Genomic DNA, 12,031 nt, shown 5'->3' on the forward strand with positions numbered 1-12,031 from the left:
GAACTTGTTGCTATTTTAACAGAAAATATTCTTGGCAAAAACTAAGAATAAAATAGTTTATAACATTTAAACTTTTTATCAGCTATATTTTCAGAACCTTCCAAAAACAAAAAGAAACAGAAACTTGTCATCATCCAGCCTTAGTTAGAAGATTTGCTTCGTTATGATGAATGAAATATAATACCTAAACGTACATAATTTCTTCATTTATTGTAGATTTTTTAACATTTTTTGCCTTCTAAAGTTTTAAATTTCTGACTAAGTTTGACCTGTTCTTACTTATTTTACCAAAATAACCACGTTAAACGCTTTGATATGAGAAGATGGGAAAAATATGAGCATGACCCACCCACCATCCAATTCACCCTCTTTTTATCATTCCAAGCTCCATTTGTCTAAATGTCTAAAATTTACGAATATAACAGACTTCTTGACCTTCCTATCAAACTCAAGTACGTCTTTAACCCATACTAAAAACAGGGAAGAGGGACAGAAGTGGGGGTGGGCAGGAGAGACGGTCCTGTCGCCTGACGACGGCTCAATGCCAGTGACCGACTTTGAAGAACTCGCCGAAGCTGTCGTCTCTTGTTTCCGTCCGTCAGTGTTATTCATGTCAAGTTCCTGCTTCCACTTGAGGTACATTTTTTTTTGGTTTTCTCTACATAATCGTTCTTTCATTTAATATTGTGAAACGAAACATAATTAAGGTTATCGTTTGACAAGTGGTCGTGCAACTGGGTCTTGATAGTCATTGGTCCTGCAAAGTATACCCTGTCCGAGGTTAGATTTTTCTACGTGAACTATGGTCAGTGTACAATACGGTTATATGAATATACACCTCGACACTTGTCTTAGAAATAGCACAATATCATCACTTGTTTTTACACCGACGATTACGATCTTACTGTATCATACTGAAATATCTGTAAAACATGTACTCTAAACTATTACCTTATACAATATTTCACCTTCCTTCTTGTTCAGACTCTCCACAAGTCCCACGCTGGTACAGCGGTAAGTCTATGGATTTCCAGCACTCACATCAGACGTTCGATTCTCCTCGGTGGACTCAGCAGATAGCCCGATGTGGCTTTGCTACAAGAACACACACACGCGCGCTCCAAGATCGGTGCTTAAATGATCTCAACATTTTTACGACAGATCCACGAATTTAAGTTGTTTTAATCGTAAAAATATTTGATGCGCATGACACCTACACTATAAACTACACATTGTCTTTTCTTTATTTTTTTTTTTTTTAATTTCGCGCAAAGCTACACGAGAACTATCTGCGCTAGCCGTCCCTAATTTTGTAGTGTAAGACAAGAGGGAAGGCAGCTAGTCATCACCACCCATCACCAACATTTGGGCTGGTCTTTTACCAACGAATAGTGGGATTGACCGAAATATTATAACGCCCCTACAGCTGAAAGGGCGAGTATGTTTGTTGCGACGAGGATTCGAACCCGCGCCCCTCGAATTACGAATCGAACGCCTTAACCCACTTAGCCATGCCGGGCCTACATATTATTTTACTGAAAAGTTAATCTTGTATTTAATAAGTATGTCTCTGTGGCATTTGTTTAATTTGTGGTGTTTTGTTTGGGGGTGTAGAGAGCGCAACTACTCTTTACAGGGGATAGTACCATCAGCCATTAATAGGCAAGGTAACATTTGATAATGCTTATAATCAGACAAATTTTCTAAAGACTCGACCAATGAAAGAGAGCAATAAAAGTGATGAATCGATGAGAATTTCATAGCAAGTACAGTCGTTGTATTTGAATATTTTAATACAAGCACGCGCATATATATTTGGCAAACAAAACTGTAATAATAACGACAAACGTGATGTTTAAATATAAAAAAAAAATCACTCTCTCTAGTGACAAAATTAGCAAAATAATTGAACCCTGAAACTATACATTCAGAGCTTTCAAATATCAGTTTCTGTTAGTGTTAGTGTTAAACGCAGCGCGTAATTTAGTCTGTACTACAAACCACATTACCAAATGTCACAACACGTTTGCCTGGCATGGCCAAGTGTTTATGGCGCTCGGCTCACAACCTGAGGGTCGCGGGTTCGAATCCCGTCACATCAAACATGCTCGGCCTTTCAGTCATGAGTATGTTATAATATGAAGGTCAATCCCTCTATTGGTTAGTAAAAAAGTAGCCCAAGAGTTAGCGGTGGGTTGTAATGTCTAGCTGCCTTTCCTCTAGTCTTACACTGCTAAATTAGGGACGGCTAGCGCAGATAGGCCTCGTGTAGCTTTGCGCGAAATTGAAAAAGGTACACACAAAATATTTACAGCAACCAAGATGAAAGTTAGAACAAATTTATTATACGTTTAACAAATAAGTTAGATAAGCCTATTTTAGTCTTTTTATGAAGGTCAGAGTTTGTGGGGTTTTATCAATTACGCGGTCATATCTTTATCAACTTACTTGGGGTTTCGTATAGAGATACATTTCTACAAGGCTCATATATGTACATACAGAAATGTGGGGTATGCTAATTTTTAGTCATTTCATAGAGGTCGAAACACAAACTTTTAAGGGATTTGGTCCCTTTCTTGGTCATATTTCTACCAATTTACATGTGGCTTGGTACAAAGATACGCTATATAGGTTCGAAGTGTAGAAAGTTTTTAGAATTTATTCTTTCGCTCAATATTTCAGCTTAGAAAGCACAATTTAGAGTTTTCATGAACTATTCATATGTACATCAACCAACTTTCAAAGATACCTTTTGCAAGTCCCAAGCGGTTACATAAACAGTTATCGATTTCTTTGTGTTTTTCAAAATTTCCTGGTGTTAAAACTGACCACGCTGGCCTGTTTAATGTATGTTTGAAATGGTTACGAAGAGTCTATTTAAATAACCAATAATATATATCAGCTGGAAAAAAAAAACAATTGAAGCATTCGCGTCACAATATGGTGGCTCTTATGCTAGAATGAACTTGAGAAATATTAGAGTAAATTATCTCTTCCTGACGTTCATTATACTCATATAAAACAAATCTTAACTTCATATACCCTACAATGTTGTTGTTTAGCTTTTGCGTACTCGTAAGCATGATCCAAGCCCTTATGAGCTGCATTAAGTACATGTTGCTTGTATGGTCTTGGAAGAGTGAGGAACGTGCCAGGTGCCTGCGGTATCCTAGGTAACATTAAGTATCCAACACGTGAACAGCACTTCACTGCTCTTTTCCTTGAGGAACACTATCAATATTGGGCACATATTAGTGACTAGGTGATCCAGTGGGATATAAATTGAAAAATGGACCTTTGATTCCATATGCCATGATTGGAGTTTGATTCCTGACAGGTTATTAATATATCTGTGATGGATAAAGATAGAGGTGTCAGAGTCTGACTGTCCCTGAGTATACCAACGATAATTAGAGAGAAGTTAGGCTTAGCTTTCTTCAGGGAACGCTTGTTGACAAAGTGACAACATTTTCAGAGTAAGCCTTGTTCCTTTTTTGTTTATCAATATTGGTTGTATCACTGTGCAATGTGCAAAAAATCCTGATGCAGTTTGAAATGACATGGATTTACTGTTTAGTTATGAATTTATTCCAGTTTCTTCTCCTCTAGTCCCATGTTCAGATTTAATAACCCATGTGACGTTGAGAATACACTTGATCACCATTCGTTTTACCAAAAGATACTGCTATAAAGCATGTACATTGGTAATTATAATTGGTAGATACTCTTCTATATGTAGACTTCACAGCATCTACAGCTCCCTCTATAATATTCGTAAAAATTACCCTTAAATCATAAATATTACTCCAGAACAACAGATCACCTGGAGTATTTTGTCACCAAAGATATTTGTTGACCTCAAAGGTATTAAGTTTTGTTCTGAAAAACAACACAGCCCTAATTCCTCGTTTCAATCGTTTATATTTAGTATTAAGCATAGCCCCTCATAAAACAAATAATGTTTTTTTTAAAAACTCTATCTTTAGGATAAATACTGAAATCAAATCTACGCCAGTAACGCTCCGAAGGTCTTTTAGAGTAAATAACTCATACATATCAACCAGTGTGGATACATTTAATAATGTAAATTTTTCATCATGTTACACCATTTCAACTTTTACATATGTTTCCCATCTTCCAATTACGGGAATCTTAAATTTCATAAGTAGTGAGGTTAAAACTTGGTATAAACTAATGCACTCACATCGTTATCTGCAATTATTAACTCTGTATTTCTCAAAGAGCAATTCCAAATCATAGCGTCTCATTTTCTCTGTACTTGTAAAAATTTTTGCAATGAGTTTTCTGACATTTATGTCATGTAACAAATTTTAGTTTACTTACAGCTTGTTACGTCACATCTTTATTTCCATTTTAATGTGTTGTCACGTGATATGTGAAGCCCCCTCGAATACTTCTCTTATTTTATTAAGTGAACAAAGAAAGTAAGAGCAATAGTTTTATTAACTTTATTAACAAGTTAGTTTAATTTCCTGGTTTTATAACTTATAATAAAACATAACGAGTTTTCCGAATGTGCTTGTAACATAGAGTAATGATTTAGAATCTGAAACAAAGAAATTAATGACAATATAATTAATAACACCTAACTATGAACTGACACATATCTGCCAAACAAATTAAGATATTCTAATAGCCGTTCACGATCCACATAGTCCCATATTCTAACTTAAATACTCTTTTACGTGATGCCCTTTGTTATGAACCGTTGCTCTCCAGTGCAATTTCTACTGTAAAATACTGAGCAATAATACACTGCAGCCGATTATTCCACCTTTCGTCCTATAAAGTTCCTAATATCAATTAACCACGAGCAAAAGACGTTTCATGAAGGATTGATTAAATAATAAAAAAGACACAAAAGTCCGAGAGTGATTTAACTGGTACGTCTTCAAAAAATGCATCATGAAGTTCCATTATTCGTTACATATTGTCGAGGAACTGCCATGTTCACTCAGACGCGTGGCTAGATGCTCTGTCTTGGTGGATCGTTACATTGTTGGCAATTATCACTTTCAAAGATGATATTTCCTTCCAGTATTAGAAAGCCTAATAACAAGCTGAGATTATCTTTGTGTTTTTCTCGACTTCTTGATTGTAACATAACACATCATTATAAGTCTGGTCTTAAACCTCCATAAATCCCTTAAGGAAACGTTTGTGGTCTGCTCTGTACCATCTTTAAATATTGTATTACTAGCAGAGTAACAATATTTTTTTAGAATTGTCGAAAATGACAGCATAATTCCATTTATCTCGTACCACGTATCGCTGACACGGTTTTCAACAACAAGTCAAAATTTCGTTGGGCTTTGCGTTATAGGAGAAATTTGTGAATGTAAGTCTTTTGTTGGCTTATTAAACCTATATTAACGCGAATCACCTTGTTTATAGTTACAAGGGAAGTTTCTACTTTATCTGCAATAAATGTTATTGAATTACTTCTGCTTAGCTTTCTACACGACCTGCAGTATGTCACTGATAGCCAATCGTAGAATAGCCTTTTTTTTTTCTCTTGCTGCTGGAACCATTTTTCTTCTTACATTACCGATACGGTTCAACACTACAGGTATCCCTTTTTTGAAACTCTAAAATTTTATATCTCTCAAGGTTTTATTGATGTAACTATGGAATAGAACTTCGAATTGGAAAGACATGTAATGTAACTTTCTCAGAAAAGGCACCATATGAATGACTAATTTCCACACTGATTTGCAACAAGAAAGCCAGAGCTTTTAACCTGTGTAGTTTCAGATCACGAGGCGGTCAGGAAAAAGATGGTTAGATGTGCTGGCTATTACCATAAATCCTGAACAGCCCTCCATATTGTCTTTTATGCTTAAAGTTGTCAAGTGATTAGGTATATTTCTTTGAAAATGTTTAATGTGTTTAATATTTTTGATTAAAGTAAAACTTATTGTGTAGCAGATGAAAGAAATATATTTCAAACGAAGCTTTTTTTTTCTTAACTGACAAGTGAATGAATTTCTTTTAAGATTTTCTTATCTAAATATGTTAAATTATATGAATTCGAGAAACATATTTATCTTATTCAGGTAAACTTATACTTAAGTATTTAGTGTAGTATTTCGATCATTTCTTTTACCATTAATCAAAATATCAAGGTTTTATGTTAAAACTTATTTCATGTAGTAAACACTCTGTCATTCAACCTAACTAATCATTAAATTAGCATTGTATTTTGTCCCCAGTGGCACAGCTGTAAACCTGAAGACTTATGACGCTAAAATTCGGTTTCGACAGCCGTTGTGTAGCTATCCTGTTAACAACAGCAACAACAATAAAATCATATCATACATTTTATTTCCTTTGTGGCGCCCTCTAGTGTTTGGTTATACGCCTAATACTTTAGTTTTATCCATCCAAGATAAAACTTTGGCCTCTAAAACGATTGGATTTCGCTAAAATTCTATGCAAAAAAATAAAATCCAGTAGTAGCTTGTTCAAATTTCCAAACTCAACAAAACAGTTTTATCATATTTCTAACTTATTTCCTTTACTTAGTATTACAGACCCTCTCCTTTTGTTTGTTTGTTTGTTTTTGAATTTCACGCAAAGCTACTCGAGGGCTATCTGCGCTAGCCGTCCCTAATTTAGCAGTGTAAGACTAGAGGGAAGGCAACTAGTTATCACCACCCACCGCCAACTCTTGGGCTACTCTTTTACCAACGTGATTGACCGTCACATCATAACGTCCCCACGGCTGAAAGGGCAAGCATGTTTGGTGCGACCGGGATTCGAGCTCGCAACGCTCGGATTACTAGTCGAACGCCTTAACACGCTTGGCCATGCCGGGCCATACCTTCTCCTAATGAACCTATTTGCGAGTGTACCGACGTGTTCAAGTTTTGTGCATAATTTTGTGATAATTATATCACGTGCACAGCATATAGTTTTCAAAAATCACACAGAACTAAAGATCGTACAAAACAAAGAAATAAGGAAAAACAATGATAATTACTTCCTACAAATATATTGTCAAATTTGTGTAAGTGACCAAAGTTTATATGTGTTTTTTGCAATAGAGAATGCGTACCTTACTAGTATTACAGCTGCAAACTCAACAGGAGGCGCGCATTCATCGAGGAACTTTCGTCATCTGAACATCATGACGTAATTCAGCCAAAATTTTTAATCTGGAATATGGAAAGTTAAACATATGCATACGGTAAACTATCATGAAAGTCAACTTCCCACCACGGCAGCTCATGTTGACAGAAACAGATGCAACACGATAGACTAATATAAAAACAAACATTGCTGTCGTTTCAATTAAAATGAGCTGTTTAATGCACACCTTTATCACTCTTTATCAACTAAACGCGTTTGCATGCGTAGTATCTTCTTAATATGTTTGTAAAGTGGGAGGGAGGGGCGTCGATAAATAGTTTCCTAGCTTGTACTAATAATGTGACACCGTCTTTTGAATTTCGCCTGTTTACTGTTCCTCACCTTTGTATAGCTTTTGTTGCAATGAACTTATCTGTAGAGTTTTGTATTTTATTGTTACTTGAGTTTCGTCTTTTGTTTAGCTAAGGTTTACCCTTCAGGCTATTGTACTGTCAACCTTATAAATTTTTCTAATTCTAGATGTACCTGATAATAAATAGCTTGTGTTATAAGGCGCCATTGATCCTTAACTTTTTTATCATCAGGTTATCTGTTATTACAGTCTGATAATGTTGTCATTAGATATAAATACAAACGATTGCCCTGTCAACCGACAGCATTGCTCTGGTGGGCGTGTTGCCACTGAGCACATGTCCTGCTCAGTATGCCTTCTCAATTGTATTTTGTCAGAGCCAACATTGTCAGAGGACGAAATCTATTGTATGTAAACATTATTAGATCTACCCCCCTTTTTTTGGAGAGGGGCAAAACGAACAATAAATATACGTTTTATTATAACCAGCCTTCAGTCCTTTGCAACATATTTAATTAATTGGTATACGTAATTTAAACGATTCAATCAGGTTGAAAGACAATTAAGAAATGTTGCTAAGCAACGGTAAGTTTCACAACAGTATGTCCAATGCAAAATAAAGAGTTTTATTACATAGTTGTTCTAATTAAATATATTAATTCTAATTGAAAAATAATTGTTCTAATGATTCATTCAAGCCAAGAAAAACCTTCATTCAACTGATCACCCACTTAATTTTTAGAGTAATTAGACCATAATGATATAACTAATGTTTTACGTGTTACACTGTTATGTAGCGTGCATTATATCAGATATGGAATGTCTAGGTGCAAAATGAAGTAAAAGTTTAATATTGGTTTAGTTTCTTGATTTGTTCATTGTTAGAACTACATATTATAAGAAACTAAAACCAACAGTGAAGTTCTTTTATATTCTAAAACAAAATGGAGTAGTAAAAATATTAATTATTTTAGACGTTGGCAGGGAATGGCCAGAACAAATTTAACATTCAAAATTTACTTCTGTAACACAAAACAATTTGTTATTGTGACAACGTGAGGTAATTAAACTCCCAGGCCACGCATCCCTAAGATTCAGAAGCACACTTTGTTTGGCGTCGAAAACGAGTTGTTTGTTTCTCAGTTTCGCGCAAAGCCACACAAGGGCTGTCTGTACTAGCCCTCCCTAATTCAGCAGTGTAAGATTAGGTGGACTACTCTTTAACTAACGAATAGTGGGATTAACCGTTACATAATAACGCCCCCACGGCTGAAAGGGCGAGCATGTTTGGTGTGATTAGGATTCGAACCCGCGACCCTCAGATTATGAGTCAATCACCCTAACCACTTGGTCATTCCGAGCAGCCAAATAAAGACACCCGAAGTCATGATTTTAATGCTCCCATGATTGAAAGTGCGGAAAGGGTTCAGCGATACTACGACTTCAAACCTTGGGCCTTCAGTTACGCAGCTCAGTTAAAGTGGAGCACAGACTTGTACTACCGGAAATTCTGTTAATGCATCATTTTGTACCTATTCGTCCAATATAAAATAGAACGAACATTTACGTGGAATGAAATTAATTAACATTTTTATTATCCAAACTCCTGTGCTAGAATACATTTTAGCTGCACATATAGAAAATAGTATTACACTGGTGTATCTGTATTTCAAAATTTTCTATGCACTATTTTGTTTGTTTTTTGGAATTTCGCACAAAGCTACTCGAGGGCTATCTGTGCTAGCCGTCCCTAATTTAGCAGTGTAAGACTAGAGGGAAGGCAGCTAGTCATCACCACCCACCGCCAACTCTTGGGCTACTCTTTTACCAACGAATAGTTGGGTTGACCGTCACATTATACACCCCCACGGCTGGGAGGGCGAGCAATGTTTAGCGCGACCCTCGGATTACGAGTCGCACGCCTTACGCGCTTGGCCATGCCGGGCCGCTATGCACTATAAACATAGAAGTAGTGAATAATCAAGATGGGCGGTTTCATGCATTATATCTTTCAGTTACGTAGAAAAACTTGTAACAAGAAGATAAGCCTATACGGCCCGGCATAGCCAGGTGACTGAGATACTCGACTCGTAATTCGCGGGTTCGAACCCCATTCACACCATAAATGCTCGCTCTTTCAGCCGTGGAGGCGTGATAATGTGACGGTTAATTATACTATTTGATGGTAAAAGAATAGCCCAAGAGTTGGCGGTGGGTGGTGATGACTAGCTGCCTTCCCTCTAGTCTTACACTGCTAAATTAAAGACGGCTAGCACAGATAGCTCTCGAGTAGCTTTGAGCGAAATTTCAAAACAAACAAATAATCCTACACTTTCAACATAATAATGAAGAAATTTTTATTTCAGCCAAATTTTCGCCATTGCGACTTCATCTTGTACTAGTGGCCCTGATGAAACTGCAACAGCGAAACATTGACTCAAATTTAAAAAATTCTTATTATTATCTGGAAAATAAAGATTTTGTTTTATTGTCAAAATGGCTACATCCCTCCAGCATGCAATACAAATTCTGAAAACTAATACTTTTTTCAAGTATTTAGTTGTGTGGTATAAGGTATATTTATGTTTAATTCCAAGTATTCAGTTGTGTGGTATAACATATATTTATGTTTAATTCCAAGTATTCAGTTGCGTGGTATAACATATATTTATGTTTAATTCCAAGTATTCAGTTGTGTGGTATAAGGTATATTTATGTTTAATTCCAAGTATTTAGTTGTGTGGTATAAGGTATATTTATGTTTAATTCCAAGTATTCAGTTGTGTGGTATAACATATATTTATGTTTAATTCCAAGTATTCAGTTGTGTGGTATAAGGTATATTTATGTTTAATTCCAAGTATTTAGTTGTGTGGTATAACATATATTTATGTTTAATTCCAAGTATTCAGTTGTGTGGTATAAGGTATATTTATGTTTAATTCCAAGTATTCAGTTGCGTGGTATAACGTGGTATAACGTATATTTATGTTTAATTCCAAATATACAGTTGTGTGGTATAACATAGATTTATGTTTAATTCCAAGTATACAGTTGTGTGATATAACATATATTTATGTTTAATTCCAAGTATACAGTTGTGTGATATAACATATATTTATGTTTAATTCCATTCTTCTGGTCTATTTTTATTCGCGTCAACATTTAGGTTACCAAACTTCTAAACTCGACAATATTTATTATATTTTTCTGTTGTAGAAATGTGTTTTTTAATGCAGTAATTTAGACCAGGATAATTAGTTAAAGGAAACAAAAGCACTTTCATGTTTCGTCAGTTACTGATCACGTCTCTATCCTGGTATTAATATGATCTTCTGGTCTGACGTGAACGCTGTAAATGTGTTGTTCTATGGTGTTAGTTACCAATTATCTCAGCAGGGAAAGGACAGAAACCTAGCCTCGACTAGACAGGTTGCACGAGTTCCTGTCCACCAGGGGGTACCTGACAGGCCTCGCTTCCCTGATGAAGCTAGAGAGACAACCAGACCTCACCCTAAACGAACACAAACTCCCACACCACATACCTCTCGTGATGGATGAAGGGCTCGAGACACGTGAATTGTCTTTTGCCTCCAATCAGAAATCAAAACATGCAGCTGTATGGCTTTTTCTAAAGAATTTTACGTACCAATGTTGACGTAGGCAAACACTAGATATGCGCAGCATAGAATAAAGGCATTAATCATTTGTTTTTGTTGCTGTTTTTTTGTTTTGTTTTTTCACTTTCAGGCTTATGTGGATTTACTTGCTGTATGTACTGGTGGTCATTTATTGTTTCGAAAAAGTACAAAACGTATTTGTGAGTGTGAAGAAAAACTGTTGTTGTTTTTTAACCTTTTCTGTCTTTCAACATTGCACTTATCAGGAGGTGATAACTACAAAGTACTACAGTGTTTTAAATGACCAAGTTTACTCAGTGTATTTCAGATTAGATTCATATTTAAAAAAAAAATAAATCGTTAAAGTTACGCCATCATGAGCAAACGTCACGACGTGTTGTGTGATTGTCGGGATACATTTTTTGTTTGACCTTGAGACCAAAAGAACGAAGTTTACAGTATTCGTTTTCGAAATGTACATAATTGAAATAGCTATCAAATAACTTTCTTTTTCCAGGAGCTGGAAGAGAATAGTTGAGTTTACCTGTCTAATGAAGATATGCCCCCCCCCTCAGTGGTACAGTGGTATGTCTGCAGAATCACATCGCTAGAAACAGGATTTCGATATCTGTGGTGGGCAACGCACAGAAAGACCGGTGTATAGTTTTTTGCTCGATTTCAAACAAATAATAAAGATAAAACTTACTACTTCCAGGCCCGGCATAGCCAGGTGATTAAGGCACTCGACTCGTAATCTGACGATCGTGGGTTCGAATCCCCATCACATCATACATGCTCGCCATTTCAGGCGTGGAGGCGTTATAATGTTACGGTCAATCCCATTATTCGTTGCTAAAAGAGTAGCCCAAAAGTGGATGGTGACAACTAGCTGCCTTCCCTCTAGTCTTACACTGCTAAATTAGGGACGGCTAGCGCAGATAGCCCT

This window comes from Tachypleus tridentatus, chromosome 1, assembly GCF_004210375.1.
Source record: "Tachypleus tridentatus isolate NWPU-2018 chromosome 1, ASM421037v1, whole genome shotgun sequence".
Taxonomy (NCBI): Eukaryota; Metazoa; Arthropoda; class Merostomata; order Xiphosura; family Limulidae; genus Tachypleus; species Tachypleus tridentatus.